Source organism: Stenella coeruleoalba (assembly GCF_951394435.1).
Source record: "Stenella coeruleoalba genome assembly, chromosome: 14".
Classification (NCBI taxonomy): domain Eukaryota; kingdom Metazoa; phylum Chordata; class Mammalia; order Artiodactyla; family Delphinidae; genus Stenella; species Stenella coeruleoalba.
This window is the reverse complement of record NC_137160.1, coordinates 51,826,266-51,853,016: the sequence shown is the minus strand read 5'-3', so window position 1 is coordinate 51,853,016 and position 26,751 is coordinate 51,826,266. Positions and strand designations below refer to the sequence as shown.

General features: G+C 36.4%; 1 protein-coding gene across 10 annotated transcripts in view; it reads left to right on the top strand.

The window, feature by feature from the left end:
* GREB1L (GREB1 like retinoic acid receptor coactivator) overlaps positions 1-26,751 on the top strand; it is a 260,561-nt gene that overhangs the window by 110,441 nt on the left and 123,369 nt on the right. For 7 of the 10 annotated variants that reach the window (XM_079942265.1, XM_079942267.1, XM_079942266.1 and 4 more), the window contains exon 2: positions 17,635-17,742. The gene's annotated coding sequence lies outside the window, so the exon portion shown is untranslated. Of the gene's footprint in view, positions 1-15,300; positions 15,461-17,634; positions 17,743-19,527; positions 19,660-26,751 lie in introns of those variants that run through there. The other 3 variants (XM_079942261.1, XM_079942260.1, XM_079942262.1) reach the window with 3 other exon arrangements.

The window sequence follows — 26,751 nt, the reverse complement described above, 5'->3', positions numbered from 1 at the left end:
GGTTTGTTGGATTGTATTTTTTTTACTTCCTTTGCTTGCTTCCAAGATCTCTCTCAGTTCAGCCCATGCTCCTTATCCCACCCACAGGAGCTGATGATAAAGGAATGTAATGTGGTCTCCACCAGCCCAACCCCTCACGTAGCAGCACAATAGAAAAAAACATTAGTTCTGGAGTCAGAGGACATCCATAAATTTGGCTCTTTATGAATGTGGTGATCATACAGATCATACAGAGATGCATGAAAGAACTCTGAAGCATTATTCTTCCTATGGTTAGGGATTTATATAAGGAAGGGTATTAACATTTATTATATGCCTGATATATGCCAGGTGCTTTGCATATATTATCTTCTCTGTTTTAACCCTATGAAGTAGGAGATATTATTACCATTTTGCAGATAACTAGCCTCAAGCCACATGATTGTAAAGTATTATAGCAGAGCATGATTTGAATCAGATTTATCACTCACCACATTGCCTCTCTTTATTGCTTTAGGAGCAGCACAGGTCAGGCCTTCTTGGTCCTGCCTCCTGAGTATCAAGGAGAGAGGGAAGGCGTAGGTGAGAATATGAAGGAGACTCTCCATGTATGCAGTCAGCAAATAGGGAGCCATCTGAGAAAATACACTGTCACTGACTTGACAGGGTCCTCATCTACTACAACCAACTTGCAATGTGGCTCAACCACAAGTCCCTTTATCTCCCTACTTCTTTTTTCCTCTGTCAAATAAGGGTGGTTGGCTGATTATTTATTTGTATAAATATTATAAGAATTTTAAACCTTACTATAATTTTATTATGATGATTACATAACGTTTAAACCTAGAAGAGTGGGGAAGCCAAAAAGCTTTTCGGAATTCAGACTCATGGACCTTTTCCAATGTTTTTCCACTTGAACACAAATGAACTCAAAAGTTTTCACCTGGCCTAAAAGCCTCAGGTGATACCAGCCCATTAGGTGTAAACTGTTTGCTTCTGTGTCTGTGCAGCTTTGCTTATGACCCTATTAGGGTCTGACAAAACACTGGGAGCACCTCTCAAAGGGAAAGTGGGAAAGTGGGAGCTGAGCTGTTTTTGGTTTTGGTGAGGGGTTGATTATTATAATCAAATAAAACCGACGATGAGAAGTTAATTTTCAAAAAATAAAATTTACAGGGAAAAGTTATCATTATTATATCTCAATTTTGGCTGTAGGATTTTAGGACTGTTTAAATTATCAGAACCACTTTTGCCCATCTGCTTATCTGCTACTGATAAAGGGGGTCTCTAAATACATTTGTACAATTTCAGACTGATTGATGGTCTGAACACCTGAAAATGTTGAGTGGAAGGCCATTTTGTCTAATCTTACACATATGTGGCCATGTCCTTTTACAGGACTTTCAATAAGTAATTGTTTCTATTTTACATCAGTGCTATTAGTCTTAGTAATATGGATTCTTTAGTGAATAAAATAGCAAACAATAGTGGGAGTTATTAAATATATTTAACATAATTTCTTAATTGCCCCCCTGTCCAATAAGAAAACAAATACCAGCAAATCTCAGCCTTCTCCACAAGCAAGTTTTCCTTCCACATTTTCACATTTAAGTATCTAAATTGCATCTGAGTTTAAACTTTGCAACAAAAGTGAAACAAGCATGTAAAGTGATGGAAAATATTCAGGAAATTGTACCATGGCCTAATATTTTGCTTATTTTCTTATTGACCGTTCATACCCCAAAACTGTTACGTATTTTCTTTGTAACTGAGTTAACGATGTGGAAGAAAAGTCACTTACAGTTGGAGAGATTTGAGCTTTTCTAGTTGGTATTTAAAGTAGCACTCGTAGGTAGAGTGGTAAAATTGAAATGATGTGTACAACAAATTTTAAAGTCATTATAGCCCTTTAAAATGTCAGGAAGAGTAAAAGGGAAAAGGCCCATGTGTCTGGTTCATGAATTTTGGTCATGAACACGTATTCAAGAACATTTTTTGAACCCTGTTCTTCTAGGCCTCACTGCCTCAAACGCAATTTAAGTGGAATTATTTTTTTTTAATAATTACTCTTAAGTACCTGATGATCTAATGAAGACAATTTCTTAATGTGTCAAAATGAGTTCTTTGTATCTTACTTGAATCTTTTGTTGTCTTAAGCTAATCTGCTTTAGGGTTCTTAAATCCAGGCATTTTACAATGCAGGCTCTAGCAATGGCATTCATTTGGAATGCTGCCTTTTGTTTACTAGCTTTCCCAGACCCTCACGGCTTCCTTTGGTCATCTGGTGTCTTCACTAATGTGATTGGTACTCCTAGGCTCTGCAGGTAGCCCTGAGCCTTTATATGTGGGATTTACAAAGGGACTCACCACCCTGGCTGCTAATGAAGGGAGCCATGGGGATTTTGTTTTGTTTTTTTCAATCTGTCTTCCAAAAGAGTGAAGGAAAATTGTGTTCTGGGTTTGCTAATTCTCCTTGTTTTCCATTTACTTTAATTTTTACAATTGATTTACTAACTGTGGTGCAAAAATACAAATTATTTTTTAGGAGTCAGAATGTTTCATCTGCTAGCCCTTCATGCTAATCACTAGAATTGTTTATTATCAAACCTGGAAAGAACAAAGTGGGGCCTCTGTTTAAACTCAACCAACTGGCATTTCAGCTTCATCTGTTTTTGTCTTTCAGGGATTTTTGACCAATTTGGTTGTTTAAAAAAAAAAAGTATATGATTAGGAGCCTTGGTTTCTAGTGCCAGCCTTGCCATTTAGTACTTCTATAATCTTGAGTCACACTCTTTGATTTCTCATCTGAAAAAAAAAAAAGAAAGAAAGGAAAGTGTTACCAAAGTGCACATGAGATCCAAGATGATGTTTCATATTTTTCCAGCTTTCTTCTCTTTTTATTACCAAAATGCCCTTTTATTTGATTTTTGGGTAAACCTACATTGAAACACAAATGTGCATCTGATAAAATGTTTTAACCAGTGTTCAAATCAATAATTAAAAATAAAGTGTCAGTGTCTTCATTTTAGAAGTAATATGCATTGTAGATTATAACCCAGTTTTATAGGGAGAGAGATTTATTTGCCCATTTTCCAATGGTAAAACATGGAGCCCGTGTTTTAACTGCATTTTATAAGGCATTGGTTCTCAGGTGTGGTTTAAAGGTCTTCCAGGGGTCATGGAATCTCTGGATTTTAGAATGAGAAGGGACATCAGCAATCATCAGGTCCAGTCTCTTGAGTTTTACTAACAAGGATTCAGGAAGCCAAGAAATGCTTAGTAACTCATCCATGGTCACAGAGCCTAAAGAGCTGCTAGCAGGGCCCATCCAAACTCCAAAGACAAAATGGTATGTACTAGGGTGGGGCATCCTAATTACCTCTTGATGAAAAACAGAGAATGAAAGTTTGAAGGGAGAGACTGTTTATTCCAAGTCTGAAAACTTAAAAATCACTGCTTGATAGTAATAGACAGTTGGTTAGTTTCTACATTGAGGTTTACAGATTAAAGTCTTTCCAATCTCACAAACGTTTAATGAGGACATACTGTGCGAGAGACAGTTCCTGCCCTTAGAGACCTTATAGTCCAACCTGGAGATAAAACAAGTATACACACAATGCTTTGCAAGTTGCTAGGAATAAAAACGATTTTTAAAAAAGGTTTTCCAAGTCTCCAAGGACTTTTTGAAAATTTCAAAGTCCAAAGGGGAGATGGACTTAAATAGAACCTGACAGGTCAAGTGTTCATTAGCAAGTCAATTCAGGAACTCACCCTGGGAGAAAAGAAAGAAACTAGTAAAATAATGAAATTTTGGCAAGTTTTCCTATTCTTGAGTTAGTGATTGCTATGGTAGAAAATCCTCCCACTGCTCAGATTGATATCCCTATAAATTTGTTTTCCCTAATACTAAATACAACTTAATTATACCTTTGACTATCCTAGACTGAGTTTGTCTCCTTTTTCTTAAGTAATTATTTCAAATCTACTCCATTCTCTTCTAGCCTCTACCCAACTGCCCTTTTCTCAGCAGGCTGCTCCTCTCACTTCTAGGAGCCCCTAAAGAGTCCCAGTAATTGCCTTGACTTCAGCTGACCTCTAAGAACTAGTGATGCCAAGTGCTTTATCTCCAACCTGATTCCCCCTAAACTTCAGATTCATCTATCAAATTACTGCTGGATACCTCCATTTGGATATTTCACAGCCATCTCAAAATCAATATTTCTAAGACCTGAGTGCATCACCTTCCATTCAAAACCTCATCTTCTTCCTCAGAATGCCCTTAATCAGAGAAGACACCATCATCCTCCCCAATTTGCATTTTAGAAAAACTATTTTGGCCAGAACATGCCAAGGCTTTAAGAGTGTCCTAGTTAGGAGGCTGCAATGATCCAAACCATTGTATTGCTTGTCATACTATTTAATACATTGTATGTAATTGCATGAGAAATAACCTAGTGAAGTGATTAAAAACATGGCTTTGAAGTAAGATGGATCTAGGTCTGATTCCTGACACCACCACTTATCGGCTAGCCATGTGATATATATTTTTTTATTATCATTATTTTTTTTGCAGTATGCGGGCCTCTCACTGTTGTGGCCTCTCCCGTTGCGGAGCACAGGCTCTGGACGCACAGGCTCAGCGGCCATGGCTCACGGGCCCAGCCGCTCTGCAGCATGTGGGATCTTCCCGGACCGGGGCACGAACACGTGTCCCCTGCATCGGCAGGTGGACTCTCAAACACTGCGCCACCAGGGAAGCCCAGCCATGTGATCTTGAGCAAATGATTAAACTTTATAAGACTGGGTTACCTCACCTGAAAAATGCAGACAATCATAATACTAATATCTTAGGGTGTTCTGAGGATGAAATGAGACAGCACTTGCGAAGCTTTCAGCACTGGTATCCCTAACTAAGATCTACAAGGACAAAGACCATTTCTAGCTTGTTCACCATTGTATCTGCAGGACATGACATGTAAAAGGCACTAAATAAATATTTGTTAAGTGAATACATGAGGTCGTGGCATGCCTGAACTGAAGCACTAACGGTGGCGATGGAGAAAAACAAGGCAAGGTAGAGACCTAAGCTTCATCCTGATTTGCTTGCCCATGTCATTAGTCACCAATTCCTAATGATTTAATTCCTAAGTATTTCCTAATAATTCCTTAGGAATTATTTAATTCCTAAGTGTTTAATTCCTAAGTATTAACCCTACCATCACTGCACCCATGCAGGCATCATAATCTCTCCCCAGAACTATAGTAGAGGTTTCTCAACACTCTCACAGCATGCTGTTTTGCCTTCTCACGATCCCCTTCCAGCCTGAAACTCGAGGAATCTATTCAAAGCCGAAACGTGGAACATATCAGTCCTTTGCTTAACGCCCTTTTGTGTGGCTATTTTTTATCTACAGTATCCAGTCTCAACTCCTCACACTTGGGCCTTCAATACATTGTATGTAATTGCATGAAGGATAACGTGGTCAAGTGATTAAAAACATGGCTTCCTTTCCTCCCCCTCCTTCTCCCCCACTTGGTAGTCTAGTAATGCCAGATTGGTCTTGTCTTCTGTATATACTGTGCTATTTCATGCTTTTGAGAGGTGCTTGCTTATTTTTTCAACACCCTTCTCTCCTATATCAGTTAGGATTACCTTTGTCTGCAAATGACAGGATACACTAAACAGCAAGTTAGAGGTTTATTTCTTTCCCACATAAAGTTTGGAGGTAATTGTCTAAGGCTGATAAAGCATCTCTGCTGTCATCAGGGACCCAGGCTCCTGTCTTGTGGTTCTGCCATGTATGGGTGGCTTCCATGCTGTTCCTCTCTCCCTTCTCTATCCCTTTTAGGACCTTATTCCACTAATCATCTCCTCTCTTCGGTACTGTCACCTCTCCCTTTTCTTTGAGGGAAGAATCTCCTCCTACAAGCATCCCTCCTTCTAATTACTCTCCCCTGCCATTTTACCTTTCCTACAGCTGCCAACTTATTTCCATCCTAGTTCACCATACTTCTTGGAAGAGTTATTGCTATACGCCATGGCACATTTTCATTCTTGATCCTATTTGACTTCTCTTACCTGTTGAAACTGTTGACCACCTCCCATTTCTCCAAACCCTTTTGTCCCTTGGCTTTCACAACCCCGTTGGTTCCTGGTTTCCTTCCTACTGCTCCTTCTCCACCTGCTTTGCTGGGTTTTCCTCTGCCTTTGCTTGACAGTGAAATGACGATGTTTCTTGGGCTTCCCTCATTGAACTTCTTACTCCACATGCTTTCTCAACAGCCGCAGCCCCTAGGAAATCTCACCAGTACTGCTTTCAGTTATCTGTATGGCAGCTGTCTGTCTCCAGGATCTGTCTGTTCAGTCCCCACTCCTGAGTCCCGAATTTCTAACTGCCTACTGAAAGGGCCCCTCCTCTCTGTTCCTTCTGTCCTGATTGTGAGCAGTCTCCATCACCACTTCCTAGACTCTTGCAGAACCTTTTATCTGGTCTCCAATCCAACTTTCCTGATCTCTAATCCAACTTTCGCACTATCACCAGGGTTACCTTCTATTTAAAAAAAAATCCGATTATGTTAATTCCTTTTTTGAAAACTTCCATTGGCTTTCTCCTGCGTCTGGGATTAAATTCAAATTCCTAACTTGGCGTATAAGGTCCCTTGCAGGCTGGCCCCAACCTACTTTTAAAATTTTCTTCTCTTGCCACAGTGCCCTCCAACAATGAACTTTTCCGTATTTTAAAAATATACCATGCCTTTGACATTCTGTTATATTGCTCTGGGAGGTCCTCCCAATTCTATTTGGCGAATTCCTACTTTATCCTTTAAAGACACTCATATCTTATCTCTTCTCTGATGTTTTCTTCATTTCTCTAAACAGAATTGCTACATTCTCTGTGCTTTCATAGTACTTTGTTCTTACTGCTACTAAACATTTATGCATGTACAGATGTCTTCACTTTAACTTGGGATCTCTTTGAGATTAGGGACTGCCTTTATCATCCTTTCTAGCACAGTTCCCAGTACTTTCTAGGTGAATAAATGAAAACAATGAAATTGGAAAATAGGAATAGCTTTCACTTTAATGAGTTTTGTTTTAGACATTAATTTTAGACATAATGAATGGTCATACTGAGGTTGAGGGGAGAGCAGCAACTCAGAAGAAAAGACTTTATGGCCAATGATTTAGATGTAAGAGTCACCAGCAAAGACAATAATTAACAACTGATTAGATCCCATGTTTTTCAAGTATGGACTAAAGAAAGGTAGAACATTTATAGGAAGTAGAGGAAGGCTTAGGAGTGGGAATTTGGGATATGGATGGAGAAAGTCTAAAAACATCTGTACTGGGAAAAAAAAAACCCAGTTGACACTTTTTCCTGTGAACTTTGTCTTTCATCTTAGGGGTTTTCAGTTTTGGACTATTTCCTATATTGTCATGGAAAATTTTTTCAAAGTTCCACATAAGCAAGCAAATTTAACAAATTCACTGGCTTATGATAGTAAAAATGATATCTTATGGGGTATTAGGACAAGCTGTATTTATTTGTAGGTCTTTACTATGTGTACATTCATAAAACTGTTTTTGTCACTGTCCATTTGCCTACAATAAACCTATAATGTGGAAAGGTATTACTTGTCAAATAAGAAAGTCAATATTTTGCAAATATCAAATGTTCAAAGTCAATGAAGATAGTAATGGTGATGATGTTGATAATAATAAAAGAAAACAGAGCTTAGTTAAGTTGCAGCATGCATAAAATTTGAAATCACTTCTTATAGAAAATTGGAAAACGTAAGCGTGAAGAAAAAAATTACATTCTATAAACACATCACCCAGCATTTATATATTTTACGTAAATTTGTGGGTTTTTTAACATCTGTATTGGAGTATAATTGCTTTACAATGTTATGTTAGTTTCTGCTGTATAGCAAAGTGAATCAGCTATATGTATACATATATCCCCATATCCCCTACCTCTTGCGTCTCCCTCCCACCCTCCCTATCCCACCCCTATAGGTGGTCACAAAGCACTGAGCTGATCTCCCTGTGCTATGCAGCTGCTTCCCACTAGCTATGTAAAACAGATAGCTAGTGTATATATGTCAATGCTACTCTCTTACTTCGTCCCAGCTTACCCTTCCCCCTCCCTGTGTCTTCTTTGGAGAAATGTCTATTTAGATCTTCTGCCCATTTTTGGATTGGGTTGTTTGTTTTTTTTTTGACATTGAGCTGCATGAGCTGCTTGTATATTTTGGAGATTAATCCTTTGTCAGTTGCTTCCTTTGCAAATATTTTCTCCCATTCTGAGGGTTGTCTTAAATTTACATCACATTGTTTGGATTTATATTGTTAGCTCTTTATCTTAATAGGTTACTTATGTATTTCTTTCCTCATAGAAATGGGAACCGGGCTTCCCTGGTGGCGCAGTGGTTGAGAATCCGTCTGCCGATACCGGGGACACGGGTTCGTGCCCCGGTCCGGGAAGATCCCACATGCCGCGGAGCGGCTGGGCCCGTGAGCCATGGCCGCTGAGCCTGCGCGTCCGGAGCCTGTGCTCCGCAACGGGAGAGGCCACAATAGTGAGAGGCCTGCGTACCACAAAAAAAAAAAAAAAAAGAAATGGGAACCTACTGTTTTATATTTTCCATTTCATATATTATGAACATAGTTCTATGTCAGAAATATACTTCTTATAGCTTTATAGAATTCCATTTATGGATGGATTTGTGAGGTTAAATGAGACAATGTACATGGGGTACATGGTAGGTACTCAGTAAATGGTAGTAGTTGTTGCTGTTACTATAATGTGCTTAACTCTTTCCTTATAGATGGAATAGTAAGTTGTGCCCAGGAGTGGGGATATTAATGTTCTACTTTATTATATACATAGTAGACATTAACTCTTTTCATTAGCTAGAAAAGTTTTTCTTTTTATTTGTTTTAGATGTTAAATATATGGAAGTTTGATATGTTCACTAGTCAAATCTGTCAATCTTACCCTTTGTGATTTCCAGGCTTAGAAAGCTAAATTCTCACTATGATACCATAATAAATCTTGGTACATGATAAATATCAGTGTAAAAAATATTTAATTCTGTTTCCTCTTAGTTTTTATTTGGTCTTATGTGGGTAGGCATATAAATGTATTTAGGTATAGATATTTAAATTTAATCTTTGGTATTTATTTTTAGTGTCTAAGTTGTTTGTTAGCTGTTACTTTATAAATTGTTGATCATTACTTCAGTATAATTAAATGAACAATTCCTTCTTCCCTTTATTGTTTTATGATGCTCAATTATCATATAATAATCCTTATAGATAATAAGGTTTTTTTGGACTGTCACCAATGAGCTTCTCATTCATGTGCCGGCCCTGTATTTTAAGTTATTAAATTATTCAAACAATATTTTTGAGTGCCTGCTATGTAGGAGGACACCACAATAGGTGCTGTGATTTCAGTAATAGGCAAAACTCCAAAAACATTGTCCCTACTTTCAATGTGGCTTAGAATTTAGGAAGAAAGGCAAACATTAAAACAATTGATCATCAAATTATATAGCTCAAAAGTGAATTAAAAGTTAAGCAGGAGATGAATAAGTTTCTATGAGAGCTTTCAGCAAACGGCTGAGGAGATTATGGAAGCAGTGCTTCAGTTGGGATCTAAAGGATGAGGTGATTTAAGTAGGCAAAAGTAAAAGGATGGGTGGTATCACAGGCAGCAGGAACATAAGTGTCTAAAGGTTGGTCAGTGCTGCTGGAGCACCGCCTGTAGGAAGAGAACAGTGCAAGATAAGGCTGGAGAGATAGGCAGGGACATTTCCAATATTGATTTTTATCCTCAGCAGTATAAAACTTCAAAAGTCTTTAGCAAAGAGTTGACATGATTATATTTGCACTGTGATGCAGAGAAGTGATTGGAGTGTGCCAGAGGAGGCAAGGAGAGCAACTAGGGAAGTTGGTCCTGGTTGTTGGCAGGAGGGCTCAGTTCCTACCTATGAGGACCTATGAGAGCTGCTTGGGTGTCCTTACAACACAGTGGTTGCCCGTCTTAGAGCAAGTGATCCAAGAGGTCAAGGCAGAAACTGCAATGTCTTTTATGACCTTGGAAATCACACATTGTCACTTGTTCCATATTTCATTGATCACATAAGTCAGCCCTGATTTGATGTGGGAGTGGATTACACAAGAGGTGGGAATCATTGGGGCCATCTTGGAAGATGGCTACCACAGACTAGACTCAGTGGAATGCCATTTCATTGCTGGATAGTGTAATATGGGAGTGCAAAGGAAATTGAAAAGCAGCATAGGAAAGGAAGAAAGCCAGAAAGTTGTAAGGTGAAATCCAGTGGAAGGAAAGGAAATTTCAAGAAATATACTCAGAAGGAATGTTAGATGAGAACCAAAAAATATTCACTGGATTTAATGGCATGGATTTAATGGCCAAAAGCTCTTATGTTATAATTTAACATTTATTTTGACTCGCCTCCCCTTATAACCTTTTTTGAAAAGATGTTTTTCCCATCTTTTCTTTGATAATCTTCCTTATGAATTTATGGATGTTTTCATAATGTTCTCCCCAAATTCTACTGTTATTTTGATTGGAATTGTGTTGTTTATTATTTTGTTTGAGAAACAAGTAATTTTACAATTAGGCTTCTCTACTCTGCATATTTCTCTGTGTGTAAATTTTCACTAAATCACCCAAATCAACTTTGGCAATTTAAAAAATGTTATCACAGGTCCGTCATTAAGATGAGTCCTGAGTGTTCTTTTTGTTGTTGCCATTGTGAATGGGATCGTTTCCCTTCCCCCATTACAACCATAGTGTTTTTGATCTGGAAATGTATTACTTTTATCCTTCATTTTATGGATATGGAAACAGGCCCAGAGAAGACAGGTGACTTGGCTATGGTGGGAAGGTTGGGAACCGCAGATCTTGGACATCCAAATCTTATTGTGCTACATGAATAGGAAATCAAGTTGCTCACTTACCCAGTCGAAACTTGTTAAAATTAATACTCCCTTAAAGTATCAGTTTCTTTGTATCAGATTTCTTTTTTAAAATAAATTTACTTATTTATTTATTTATTTTTTACTGTGTTGGGTCTTTGTTGCTGCATGGGCTTCTTTGTTGCAGTGCACGGGCTTCTCACTGCGGTGGCTTCTCTTGTTGTGGAGCACAGGCTCTATGTGCGTGGGTTTCAGTAGTTGTGCCACACGGGCTCAGTAGCTGTGGCTTGCGGGCTCTAGAGCGCAGGCTCAGTAGTTGTGGCGCAGGGGTTTAGTTGCTCTGCGGCATGTGGGATCTTCCCGGACCAGGGCTTGAACCCATGTCCCCTGCATTGGCAGACAGATTCTTAACCACTGTGCCACCAGGGAAGTCCCTGTGTCAGATTTCAAAGTAGTAGCATACATTTTGTAGCACACCTCCAGTTTTTAGCGTTGTCATTTTGAAATATAGTGTCATGACTTGTGGAACTGCCTCTCATCTCCATTCAATTCTCCCAAGACCCGATTCCTACCAGACAGGAACTATTTCTTCTTTGAGGTCTAAATAGACTTAACAACCTATTGCACTGAATAAATATTTAATGAAGATTGAATATTTCCTCTGTGGTGGATCAATTACTCTTGTTGACTCTCTGAGGAAAGCTTTCTTTTTTAATGTCATGTGGTAGGTTAAGAAATTTGGTTTCCTGAATATTATTATTAGTGACAAAGTTTGTTTCAGTTATATGAAAATTCATGTCCCGTAGGTTTTTTCAGTTATCTATTTTTCTTGGTTTATATATGCAGTTTGAATTTTTATGTTATCTCATGCACAAATCTGAGATTCATTGACCTGATAGCATGCAGTAAAGTCATTGGCTGTGAGAGTTGGTTTTTTTAGAATTTGTGGTATTTGGAGCTCTGAAAATGAAAAATATTTGCTAACAAGATGTAAGGATAGTTAGTTGTACCTTTTTAATGGAAGAAAATATTTTTTATTGATAAATATCACCAAAACATAAATAATTCTTTTCTTTTAATTAACAAAAATCTGTTTCTTGTATTTTTAACTATCAGTCATATATTTAATTTTATTCTTTTAAACTTCTCTTAACTGATATTAGGTTTAAATGAAATGCTTTTATATTTGCCTGTGGAGTCTCTAAATTTATAAAGTTGATGAAATAACTTGAAAGTTTTCATCTTATAAAACCAGAATCACTATAGTGGAATCATTTAGGGCAAGTTGTTAATGTGGCGTTCAGATGGAATTTATCAGAATCAATTAGAAAAACAAACTCCTGTCATTGAAATGAAAACAGAAAACAATGAACAGGTAGGGGAAAGGGTGCATATATTTTTCATCTTCTTTGTATACTAGTAAGCATATGAACATAATTTTAAAATAGAAAATTCATGCCTAGTGACAAAATGTTCTCCATTTTTAAGGAATAACTTCACTGTTTCCCATATGATAACTTCTGGGACCTATATTTCAATTTAAATAACTGTTGACATTGTTTGGTGTTTATCTTACTAGAGGAAAATCGGGTGAGTGCGTGTGATGACAGTTACTGTTCAAATTTGATAACAAATGTAGAATAAATCAGTTGAGTCATAGTGGTCTGATATGTTTTTAAGGTCTTTTTGACCCAGGAGTCTGTGACCTGTGAAATCTCCACTTTTTTGGATTTGTTAAGATATTTTACAATGCAAGGATTTAAATTTACCTGAACATCACTGCAGGAAGTTGGCTGATGTAGCCCAAAATGTAAAGGATATCAAGGTATAAATTGGAAAAAGTTGAAGAAGTTCTGACAACAATCAACATGTGTGAGAAGAAAAAGGCTGAAGTTAAGGAAGTTTCTTTCTTCTCCAACTTATTACAACAAAGAGAACCTGAAATTTAACCTGGTATTTTCAATGCTCTGATTACCTCAGCAGCATTCCATTTTGTGAAAGCATTGCCAAGAAAATGTACTCAAATCTTGAGTTACAAACTGTTCTTGCATCTGATTGGAAGGGGCATATAAGTTGTTTATAAGGTATTGCAGATCCAAAGCTGCACAAATGAAGGTTGAGACTTGGGGGAGGGTTCGAGTCAGGGAAGGGAAGCTTCCTAGACATTACAGCTCTGTCCAGAGGCCAAATGGGAGATAAATTACTGCTGGCCACCTCTCTTATTATTGAAATGGTTCAGCCCTGGGCTTTAACTGAAGGCCTTACAGGGTTTTGAAGTGCAAATAGGATGGTGAAGGGTAAACCCTTTTAGGATTTCATTTTGATGGATTTTTTTCCTGTGTGGATTTCTGGCACTGACTGTGATCTGGAGGAGGCCCTGAAAAAAGAAAAGTTTTGTTTTGTTTTTGATCAGTCAGACAATAAGAACTTTCCACAGGGGTGTACTTTTCCTGCATACAATATTGATCCTATTGTGTTTAAAGTAGATCTTTTAATTGGGTCTTTTTTTGAGTTTCTGCAATGGAACTGCCATTTCAAGGTCACGTCTCTCTTGATATTAATGCCAAAGTTTGATAGTGTTGAACGATGTGGTGCTTTTGGACCAGCAGTTTTGGGGGGATTACCTAAGGTCAATATGTATTAAACAAAGTTGTCTAGTTAAAGATCAAGTCCATATTAGAACAAGTCCTTTATATATTGATAAGCAGTCTGTAATTACTTAATCTTTTCCCCATTGAGTTACCTAATTGTATATATTCATTTAATTATTTTATATGCATTATGTTTTGCCAGTATTAAAATAAAAATCAGAAAATTCTGAGATTGTGAAATATTTGTATTATCTTATTTGTGCAGATACACTGAAGAGTTTGAGGAAATAAAGGAAACATAAAACAATGTTTAAGAAAAAGATATGTTGATTTATCAAGTTGAAAATTTTTCTTTTACCCAACAAATAATCCAAATGCAAGAGATAAAATAAAGTATCTTTTAAATTTTATATTTTTTTTAGTAAAATAGGAATGAGAAGAGTCATTAGTGACTTCAAAGAAAAATAAGTGTAACTTAAAGGTTTTTTGTGCAAAAATTTTAAAGAAAAATTAAAATATTTGTACTAAAGAAATGCCATTGTAAATGCTGACATTTCTTCTTAGAAATAAGGTTGACAGAACTTTTCTTGAGCACTTGACTTTTTATTTTAGATTTAACAAAGATATTTTTATCATTTACCCTGTTTGAAAATGATGATGAATTTAGCTGCAGCAGAGTTCTGTGTTCCTTGATATCTGTTATAAAAACGGGTTGTTAATCCTCATAATTGACATTGATCACAATGTTCTTAATTGCCCTCCAAATCAGTTGTTGTTTTTCTGTTCTTCTAAAATTTCCCTTCACGGTATTTAAATGTTAGAGTTAATTTAAAATTAAATTTAAATGTTAGAGTTTAAATTTGTCTTTAGCTGCATGAAGATTTTAAGTAAGATACTTAAAAAAATGAAAACCAAAACCCAAAAAAACCTAGATGACATCAAGCAGAGTCCCCTGCATCTACAGCATCCATGTCATTAGTTTGTTGCTGGGAGATGTTAATATGACCTTTTCTTTGTTAAAAAAGAGAGCTGTAGTCCTTCCCAGAATCCTCTTGTTAACCGTCTCTTTAACCCAAGTTGGAGGTTGTCTGATGAATGAATGATGAGCTTCTTTTATGAGCTACACATATTGTTGACATTGTGTTATGTATTGCTTTTTAATTTCTAACGTGTTTTTAATTTGCAAAGTATGCATATGCCTTTCACAGCGGCAGAACTGAGCCAGCATTTCTGAGTCTAGATATTGCTTTATGCAAACGAGATGGGTCAGCCTTAAGGATGCTGTATCATAAGCCTTAGATTTACTGAAACACACATGTAAATGAATTTCACTTTGAATATTGTTGAATGAAAGAAGATACTTGAGGATGGCTTTTTTCCCCAAGACCTTCTCTTGCCTCTTGGCAAGTGAATTGCCCCAATATAAAAGCATTGAGGGGGGAAAAGTGAGCTGCAGAGTGAAAAGGCAATCCACAAATAATCACTCTTTTCTGCCTTTGATTGTGTCAGATTTTTTTGTGTGTGTGGCAATTGTTTTCTTTTTTGCTTAGAAGAGGTTTATGGTCCAATGTCTGTCAAGTCAGCCCCTGTCTTAAGGTTACAGTTGTATTTCTCTCTGGAGTTCCTAGAGGTGATGTTATCTTTTGTTCACTCAGCAGTGTGGTGGTTCCTGAGAGCATCTGTCACTTTAGGCATTACAAGATGGATGGGTCTCCAGTGAACTGCTGGTTGAAGCAAATGGTGAAAATAAGAAAAGACAAGGGGTTTCAGGGTCTGCAGAGAGGACAGACAACAAGGAAATACTGTTAGAAATCAAGAGTAAGCTGAGCAATAGAGGAAGAGGGAGCAAAGATGGATCATATGTCCTTTTATAAACATCTTGGAAATCAGAGTCTTGGGGTGGCTGCTGTGATCTGAAGGGGACATCTGCATCATGGTAAACAATTCTGTGCTTTGGATTTTCAAAATGTGTCTGGACATTTTTTTTTAAAAAAAGGTGTGGGAAAAGTGTTGGGAAATTACAAAGATATAGAATGTTTTATGTAAGGATTTTACTATTTGGAGAACTAGTCTTTTAAAATGTGGTAAAGATTTACAAATTCTTTTATCTGTAATATATTACAGATAAATATTCTTTATATGTAATTTTTTATTATGCTTTCCTTCCTCTTTTCTTTTTTTTTCTTTTCTTGTAAGCATTTGAGCATCTGTAGATAATAAAACGTTTGAAAAGTTTCAGCTACATAACTAACATCCTTACTGTTTACTGAAGTTTCTTTGATATTTTTGCAGTGGAATTCTGAAAATTCTATGCTTATGCCTTAGGGAGGCTGGGGGGCAGACATTAAGTAATTTTAAGTAACCTTCCACTTAATTTAATAGGCTCTTTGATGAGAGAAATACAATCGTTATTGATCTGTGAGAGCAAGGCGGAGATTTTGTATTATATTTAGAAATTCATTTTGTTGGTGAACGTCAAAATTTGTGAATCCCAGCTGATACAAAGTCCCTTCTGTGGTAGAGAAGGAACAGGAAGGAGGTTGGCCGGGGAGTAAGACAGGGGAAGGTGGTGTGTGTATGCGGTTGAAAAAAATGATTTTGTCAAAGTTTTTGGCGTTCGTCTATGAAAAAGACCATAGGTTGAAAGGCAAAGAAATTAAGATGATTAGAAGCTCTAAACTATACAAATGGTGGAGTATCTTCCTTCTCTATGGGTGTAAATAATAGATGAAAGAGTAAGAGTGACAACAAAGGATCAGGTCGTTTAAGAGAATGTGTGCAGCCTGAGTAGGGGTCTGTGGCCTGGGGCCAAAGGTCTTAGCTTTGAGTGTAATTAGAAGAAAATACAAAAATGTCATTACTAGCAGGTGAAGTGTGCAGCACGTGGCCAAAAATTAGCAATTTTAGACTCTGAAGCAATTGGAATTGGATTACTGACCTTTTTTTAAAATCATTAAGGTCCTTGTGGAGTCATATAGTTTCATTGGCAGTAATGCAGTTTGACCTTGCTGACCATATGGGGTAATCTTGGGTTCGGATGGAGGGAGCAAGACTCCTGACTTACAAAAAGATGTCTATTTGTGGGTGGGTGGGTGCAAAATACATGAGATTGAAAATCTGCGACTTGCATTTTTAATTGTTCTTTTGCCTGAAGACGTTCTTCTGACAGTAAGAGAGGTAAGATATTTTTATTTCAAAATCTAAAATGGTTCTTTTCTCTCTTTCAAGTTGGCATAAAAGGAGAATAAAATGAAAGCCTTTTTTTTAGAAATATATGTTAATATAACTTTAAATGTTTTAGTGCCATAAATATGCATTTTGAAATTAGAACATTCTTAAGAAAATCCTCTTTTCTTTTTAGACACAGTAACAAAATAGAAACACTTCTAAGTTATGTAAAAAACAATGACAAATAGTTTTTATTTCACTTGATGCCTTATGACTGTATTTTCTATTTTTTCCATGCAATAGTTTATATTGACTATAATCTAGCAGAGAGAATAATATGCACACTGTAATTTTCAACCAGTTATATGTAATTATAATTATTTAATTTCTTCTAAGAATACACTACTCAAAAGCGTAGGAAACTGTAGCTCTTTTTATTCTTGCAGGCTTTCTTCCTTGGAAATTATTAAAGCGTTCATTTCAAAAAGTAGAAAAATAATTTTAATCAATATAGTTATGTTTTAAATTTTTGATACTTCTTTGGGAAGGTAAATTTTGGTCAAGCACCAGAGATTATAAAACTCAAACTCCTTAGGGTAAGGAAATTACCTTTCACTAATTTCATTTCTGAAAATAAAAATAGTCTCTGGGCTTTAAGCATTATGGTAACACCTGTCCAAAATGCAGACTTAACAGATTTATTCAACTTATATTTAGTAGGGGGAACTCTTCAGAAAAGAAATTCTTTTTGAGTATATAAAGAAGGAGGAATATCTATATTTGCCATTTATGACATATGGAGTTGTGTAAGAGTTTGATAATCCATTTCTAATTGGAATTTTTGTAGAATTGTAAATATTTAAATTACCGTATTATGGAATATAATGCATTTGGAAATTAACTCATGTCTTTACGTATATATTATTTTTTATGTTTTTGCAGGTACAAAAAAGCTTTAAACAAGTAAAATCTAGGCAACAGGCTCCCTGAAGTGTTGACAGCCCAACTTAATCATGAACGTGATTCAAAAATGTTAATAAATAAACCAAGGTATTGTACAATTATAATATGCCCCCTTTCAAATTTTTTAAGATCAAATATTTTTTGGAATATATTTAGAATTTAGATAAAGCTACTGTCTTTGGTACTTAAACTGATGAAGCAGATATTTCTAAGAGCTCCTCTCCTTCTGTTTCCTCTCCTCCCTGCTTTCCTCTCCCCTCCCCCATCCTCTCCACCAAAAAACAAAAACAAAAACAAAAAAAACACCCAAAACAAAACACTTTCTCAGCTCCTAGGTTTTTTTTCTTACAACAGCCTCTGTGTTATATTTCCTGTATACCTAAATTAAGACAATAAGAGTTCAGTTCTTGATTCTTCTTTGTTGATTGTGGTTTTATCTTTCAAGTTGTCTAACAAGAGAGACATCTAGATTATTGGCCTCTGCAGAAAAACCCAAACCATATCTAGTGACCACATATATTTAAACTTTTTATCATATAATAGTATCCTGAGATGTATGTTTTAAAAATTTTATAAAAGTTTTCTTTTTCTATTTTTGGAAGCCTTTTAATTTAGAAAAGAAAAAAAGGTGATACTGTCCTTTTTTTCCCTCCTATGTCAAAGAAAATCAAAAGTGTGCTTAGAATTGAGAATTTAGGGATACTGTTTAGGTAACTCTTGTCTGTTCAGGGCATAACCCAAGACTGGCTCCCTCCTTTTGGAAGTTAAAACGTGCTTCAATAGCCTGGCATTTCCAAAAGAGGCCAAAGATCTTTTCCTCTTTTATGACCCATCATATCCTTTTGAGGCCAAAAAGAACAAGAGGGTCATTGCCACTTTAGCCGGGTCCCTGTTTGTTCCTTCATGGTGACCACGCAGATCCTGAAACCTAGTATTGGCTTAACATTTGGGCCTGGAACATCTGGAAAATGGTCTGAGAAGGAGCAGAGGAGACAGAGAGAGGGAGAACTGTTGCGTTTTGTTACACCAGGTGCTAGGAGGAAGCAACATTGCCTTTTTGATATGGGAGGCAAATTCTGCGGGCCCTGGAGTTAGGCTTCAACAATTGAAGAGGTCAAAGGACAGCTGAGTGGGGTCAGTGAGACACCATGGGGTGTATTTTGTTACTGAGTAAAAGGAGCAGCCTCCTAAAACCTTAAAGGATTCTCTTGAAAATCTGTGTTGTGAAAAGGTTTTATGAGTCTCATGGCAAAAACTCCTGATTTATCTAAGGAATGCTTGCTTTTGTCTAATGGAAGGATAATCCTTACCAAATGTTGGCAACTACTATAAGAGTCAATATAGGTCTGAAAGAACAGTTAGGGTTTGAAGTGTACTTTGCTTTCCAAAATGTTTATCATTTTAATGTTTGTCTCTCAGTGAAGAATTTTACACTGTTGAAATACCACCTTTTTCTTTCCTTGGAGCAGAAAGTGGCATGTCTGGGGGTGGGGAGGGGAGGTGGGTAAGGAATGAGCTTACATTAATTTTAAAATTATTCTAACAAGCTGTTGACTGACCCCAAAGCAGGATATTATAAACCTTTAAAAACTCCAAAACTTAACTCTAAAAAGTTCTTTGACTTTATTTTAACATACAAAGGGAATACATGGCACTTCATGTGCCATTTATTTTTGGATTACAGAAGTTTTGTTTTTTTAATTTAGTTGTATTTCATAGAAATGTGTATCAGTTGATGAATAACTTTAAAACTTGGGTTTCTCCCTGACTGTGTTTCTTGTGCATTTTGTAGTAGTAAGAAGAAAAATAATGTCAGAGTCAAGAATAGAGAATAAGAAAAACAAATAGAATAAATAATTTTCTCTTTGAAAGGAAATGGAGAAAGTGGAGCAATCTGCATGTGGTAAGAACTCTTTGCCATGCAGCCCGTGACTTCAAGATACCACTTATATGACTGTGGAGACTTTCGAAGGGTGTTGCCACCTGGCAGATAGGTAGTAAAAGGTAGAGGAATTTGGCAGTATTTTTATAGCCCAGTTTATATACTATATACATGTACCTAGACATAGAATGTGTGTATTACAATACGTGTAGTAAAGAGGAAAAGATAAAATGATGAATAGTATAAAATAGGCTTTGTTAAGCATTTTCTTGCTAATGTATAACTTTACAATAAGTTTGAATTACTTGTGTGTGTGATTTTTTAAATCCTTTTAAATAATTATTCATTTTAAAGCCACATGTACATACATGTAAGGCTTAACGGTGCAGTGTGCTCTGTGTCTATTTTTTCAAGGTTAAAGTGCCTTTCAACAACTAATTTAGAAACCTAAGTGTAGTGACTGATAATTGCCTAAAGAAAACCCACAGCTGTTTAAGTAGCACTGAAATTGTGGCAAAACTGACAAATACAATTAGCAATGTTAATAAGATAAGAAGATGGAAAGTCAGGAGCAGATGACCAAGTGGAAAGCTGAAGGCAGCAGGAGTAACACATCCCTATAAGACCAGAATGTTCACAGTTGCTTTGAATTTCCAGTGCTTTTCCTTTTAAGCTAAGCCCCTCTTTTACTATCTGAATTACCAGCTGAATGGGTGTTTGCAGGTTAAATAATTCAGATACGTGTGTTCAGTCCCTAACTCACATCTGATTTTGAAAGAAGACAGCAGTAGCAGCTAAGAAAATCAGTCAGATTTTGCTGATCCCAAGACACAGTTTTATTCGTGGTGCTTTTTAAAAGTCAATTTTAAATGTATTTCTATTTGACTGTAATTACTGAGAGTGGGAATTTCTTTACCCCTCTTTGCACCCTTATAATTCTTATTAGTCAACTACATATATTACAAAGGAGACCAAAGCCCCTGTTTTGTTTTATTATTACGAAAACAAAACAAAAAACCTGCAGAAGTCTTTAATGTGTTCTTATTAATTATATTTATCTGGTTAATGTTCATAGCCTGATTTCCAAACAATTTCTTAGGAAAATTAAGTGGGGATAGATAAATAAGAAAAATTAGGTGAATGTTACATGCAAAATATTTAATCATCTGTGTTCTTCCCCTTATACTTGTTAAAGCATCCTATGAAAATTGGAAAATCATTGTAGTATCTTTTGAAATTCTACTCTGCATTTGGGAAATTGGTTTTTGCCTCTGGTGCTTTATGCAGATTTTAATGATGGTTGTGATAAATCCCCAGAAGTTTGTTCTCTTGGAAACCATAGAGACTCCTAACTCTCTGAGTGTGGCAGCCTTGATGGATGTGGTAAGCCACACTTTGGAAGCATTTCTGGTTATTTAATGTTTTCTGTTCTGGATTATTGACTCTTCTCCCTGTTGAAAAATTGGTCTCTGGTGACATGGTAGAGGTCACACGTTGCCTATTATTGTTTTGCTTCTTTGATCTAACACAGCGATTGCCTCTGGTAATTATACTAGTTCCAGAGAGTCTTGATGAGATGTGTTTATTTTACAGAAGAATTTCTGGTATTTCAAGGAAGAAAGTAAAATTTCCAGTAGTAACACGTAACTCCTTGTCACAAAGGAAAAATAGCATTGTCCTTTATCTTTTAATTTTGACAGATTTTACATAATCATTATGAAATTAGTTCATATATGACAGTAATTATTTCTATGGCAATCTAAGACGTATTGCATATCTGTAAGTATATTGGTAAAAACAGTTAATTTTAGAATAAAGTTACTAGGGCTAGGTTTTTATTTCAGTACTTAAAATACTTTTGGCTTCAGAAACTGTCAAAAGAAAGTCACCCAGATTTAAATGTACAGAACTATTAAAAAAGGTTGGAAACTTTGTGTTTTAATCTGTTTGCATTTTCTAAAGATTTTCAGCAAGTAGGATGAACAAAAATGAAATAGAACACTTTTGTTTTGAATGCATCATTAATTTTGTGCTTTTTATGGAATGTGCTTGGGAAGAGATAGTATCTCTTCAAACCTGTTTAATGTATAATTGGGTAAGACACAAAAAAGCTCAATGTATTCTTTTTTTTTAAACTCAACTCCAGCTGTAAACACAATATTTTCCCCCAGGTGATTGCAATTTAATGGGGGAGTCAGACAAATACTAGACCCAACTAATTTTAATTAAGAGCAACAAATATCAATTTAAATGGATAAATAAAATGCAAAAAGCACAAAAGAGAGAACTGTGAATAAACGCTTGTTTTTAATTTTGAATTATAAACTCTTTGAGAACTTGAAAGAGCCATGTTTGATTTCTTGCTCTAGTAGTTACACATTATCACTCTCATCAGTGAATATTTTTGACAGAGAAAGGACATGTAAGCAGTAATGCCTATAACAAGTAACTTTTTTATATGAAGTCAAAGAATCTGATAGCTATAAGGGACAATAACGATTTGTATGTATGATTGTAAAATTTCTCAATAAGTGAATTGTATATACCACCAAATACCAGCTTTTGGAATTTTTACATTGCTGGTCATTTGTTCCCAGAACAATGCCCCCAAATCTACTGCTGTGCCCAACACATACAAGGAGGTGCCTCAACTTTTCTTAGTATCCTCGATGTAGCACAAGCTTAAAAAAAACCCACATATTATTTCTAACATTTTCTGCACATTTATTTTGTGCCAGGCACTATTCTAAAAATATTATATGTGTATAACTTCTCATGTATTCTCACAAAAACCTATGATGTTGATTGTACCATCCCATTTTACAGATGAGAGATTAAGTAACTTGCCCAATATCATGCAGGGTAGTAGGTGCAGGATTTGACTTAAGGTCATGTGACTCCAGAGCCTGTGTGCTTAACCACTTCAATAGTGGGATTTCTATAAATGCTGCCTGCCTGGATGGATGGTTGTTAAACTTTGGAAAGTGGGTGACAACATCTATAGAGAAAAAGATAACAAACCACTGACAAGTTATACGAAGTTGTCTATTTAGTACTATGCCTGGCACAGTCAATAAATTGTGCCTTAAAAAAAAAATCAAACCGAAGACAACTACACACACATACACACACACACAAACAGAATGTATCATTTTCACTCTCACCTTTTTTTCTATTTCAAATAGCTTGGTTTAGTGGGGGAAAATAAAAACATGGGCTTTTGAGTCTAAATTTGAATTCTAGTTCCATCACCTACAAACTAGATAACCTTGTCTCCTTGCAGAAACTGGATCAGTTGCTCTGTCTACCTGTCCTTCTTTCTGAATCTGCTTGTTTCCACTTGGTTTCATTTAACTTGGTCCTCCATCCTATAAATGGAAGTTAGCTCTAGAGTTTGACTACATTCCTTACACTCTTTGGCAGGAATACGTCCTAGGTAGTGTGTGTGCTTCATATTGTCTCCCATGGGGAGGCACACGGTGTCTCATTGCCTCACTTTTAGTGATGCTAAACTTGATCAGTGGTTCAGGAGGTGACAGACCCCTCCGCTTCAACCTTTTATCTAATGGTTTCACTTATTCTCATTGCCTAAATGAATTTTGCATTAAGGGCTGCGAAGTGATCATTTTAAAATTCTGTCATTCTTTCTACATTTATTAATTGGAATTCTTCATCAAAAAAATAAAAACTCTCAAGAACCAGGGCTGTTTGGATTCTTCAAAGTATAGGATGAGCAGGATAAATGTTTCACTCTTTCCTTTTCCTTTTAGTAGCATGAAATCAGGTGCTTTGTTTGGGTTTTTTTTTTCCCAAGAGGAGTTCTCTTTTTCTACTTGAGAGGCAAAATTAATTTGCACATTTTTATATTTTAAATGTGCCTCAGTCCATTGCATTTATTCTCTTTTATGTTCAATTTCTCTCATCTTTGGCCCGTGGGAACCCTTCATGTTGATTCCTGTCTTTTGACATGACCAATTAGTCTCTGATAGCTCCTTTGCTTTCTGGCACAAGATGTTCAAGGATCATAGTGTGTACAGTTGTCCCACAGTATCCACTGGGGGGGTCGGTTCCATGACCTGCCGCAGATACCAAAATCCACAGATGCTCGAGTCCCATAGTCAGTCCTTGGTAACCACGGATTCAACCAACCACATAATGTGCAGTTCCAAATGTGGTATTTCCTGCCCCAGACCTGGAATTGGAGCCTTCAGGGAGACTTGATTCTTTTCAGTGAGTATGCTAGTAGGAAACCACAGAGTACTAGGAAGTGCTTATTGTTTATTGAATTGTCATTGCTTCTGGGACTTTTCAGTAGACAAAGCTTGGAACTACAAATTTGAAACCTTCTAAAAACTATATATTCCCATCTACCTGCTCCATAACCTAATTTGCTATTAAAACCAGGCAACCCTAGTGTCTTAGATTCAGTTCTTTTTCTTTTACACCCTACAGCCCTCCCTCGGTATCGACAGGGCATTTGTTCCAGAATCCACCAAATCCACCAAAATCCACGGATGCTCAAGTCCCTTATTTAAAATGGCTAGAATAGTTGGTCCTCCGCATCTGCCAGCTTCTGCATCCTTGGATTTAACCAATTGAGGACTGATTTCATGGTTAGGTGCAGAAACCCGCTGCTACCAAAGGCCAACTGTACATGATTTAAAAAAAAAAAAAATCAGAGTTCGTCTTGTTCTTACTAGTCACTAACTGTGATGAAACCTTTTAAAAACTACTTTTAAAAAAATTAATGCTTACCTTCTCCAGAGAGTTGGTATTAAAAGTCAACCTTTATTAATAGCCCAAGTGCAGTACCTTGAAAATATTTTTACTTGGTCAAAAGAACTTGTTGAGGGAGATGGTTGGGTCAGTACAAGTGTATCATAACTGGCAAAAAATGCTTCGGAGTCTTATGCTAGAAGGTAGTAGTAGAAATGCCAACTCTTAATGGGAGTTTCTTGGTCTAAACACTGGAATGAATTTTATTTCCCCTGGAATCCTAAAGTACCAGGAAGAGGGTGGGGGTGTGCACATTGCAAATTCCATTGTTCTTACTGTCTTTTTGAGTAATAAGTCTATTTTTAAAACTACTTGTTCAGGGATAGTCATAGAGTTGGGATTAACTCAGTTGCTATATGATATTTTCCTTTTCATTTATTGTTATAATATTGTTCACTACTTTAAAACTTGGAAGATACCAATAAGGAAATAGAAAGATCATTTAAAAACAACTCCACCCCAATAGATAAATATTAACAGTTTATTTTATGTACTTCTAGACGTTTTTCTGCTTGCATTGATATTATCTTTACAAGAAGAAATGTATTTATGAAATTTCTAGTAAATTCATATCATATTATCAATATTGTAGTCTTTTTCTTGTGACTTCTACCTACCTAAATTGTGTCCTACCATGGATGAATGAGGGAAATTGAAATTAAATGGTGTTAACTTTTTAACAGTAATAGATTGGGCAATATCTGAAATCTACTACTTCTTTTTACACGGATGCGAGAAGAAAGACAAGGAAGATACAGTCTCAAATTCATTTCTTTTTATCATTCTTTAGGAAACTTTCTCTTGTCTTCACAAGAAAAATTAAATTTCTTTTAGAAAGGGGAAAGATTGGAGGAAGATAGGAAGAGTTATGTAAACATGCCTAATACTTTAGGGAGTTGATAAGAATGTTTTTGATTTCTAGATTTGCCACATAATGAATTAATGAAACATGACTGCATCTTCTAAAGTTGAAAACAATGGGGAAAAACGGGTATCAGCAAGAGGATTTCCAAAGTCAGGGGACATGATGCCAAATGATCTGATGCTTTGGAGTCTAGGGGCAGGCCTGTGCTTCCTCTCCTGTATGTGTACACAGCCAGCCCTCTGTATCCAAGGGTTCTGCATCCACAGATTCAATCAACCTGCCTATTCGGAGGGCCGACTGTACTATCCTTTTAATGTATGGGACTCGAGCATCTGCCGATTTTGGTACCCACCAGGGTCCTATAACCAAATCCCTGAAGATATCGAGGGGCAATTTAGTTATTCTTTGTGAAGTAATTTACTCTTTGTTCATTTTTACCTTTCATCTAACATTTAAAGTGAGGTTTGGGTTTTTTTAATTGAAGAGAGAGGTGGTGTTTTTATTTTGTTTCAATTTTTTAAATAGTTGCTTGGTTTTGTGTCTATTCATCCCATATCTACGTTCAAACTCCCTTTTCAGCCTTGTCTTGCAGCCATGATATATGTAGACAAGGACAAATCAGCAAACAAAAATCTTCTTCCTTGATTTTAATTAATTAATTAATTTATTTTGGCTTGGCTTGGCTTGCCAATTTAGGAGTACTATATGGAGTATCCATTCCCCAGTTGGGTCATTATTGTAGGTGTTTTAACAACTGAATGGCATACATGATTAGATAGCCTAAGACGGCTGTTGCTGGAGACAAACTGATTAGAGTCCACTCCTGTCTCTTGGCCTTTTCTCATAGTATGACCTTGGGCAAGTTCCTTAACTTCTCTAGGCCTCGGTTCTCCTAAAAATGGGGGCAGTAACAGTATTTTCCTGGCAGTTAGTAAGTTCTCCATGTTACTATTATTATAATGGTTCAACAAAGAATGTTTCCTTTCACATTTCTTGACAATAACAATGATGACAATTACTGCTACTACCATCACCACTATGACCATCACTAGTAAGAATAATAATGACAGCAGCAGCTATATCATCTGCCTGCTAGGTGCCTACCACTGTGATATGTACTTCATATATAACTGAACATTTGAAAAATCAGAATATATATATGTATGTATTCTGAAATCTGATCTGATGCTTTAAAAAAGCCTTTGGAGAGTTAGGTTAAAGGAAAATTTTCTCCTTGTTTCCTGTGTACTTAATAACTACTATAAAAGTAGTTATTGCATTAATAATTAACTGCATTAATAATACAGTAATTATTAACCATGAAACCACTGACAAAAAGGGAATGAAAACATTACTGATCAAGTTGTAGCTTCTTGCAGTGTGTATTGCTCCTCCTTTCCATTTTCAGCAGAAAAAGAGTTGAGGAGAGATGATGGAGGCATTAGCAGGCACCTGTTTCCAAAGCTACTCTTTTCCTTACGGCTCCAGTCCCTATTCCTAAAGCCACCAGTGATAGAAGCTGCCTGTTCTACTCCACCCTTCTTTTGTCTATCTTTCTGTAGAGAAGAGAAAA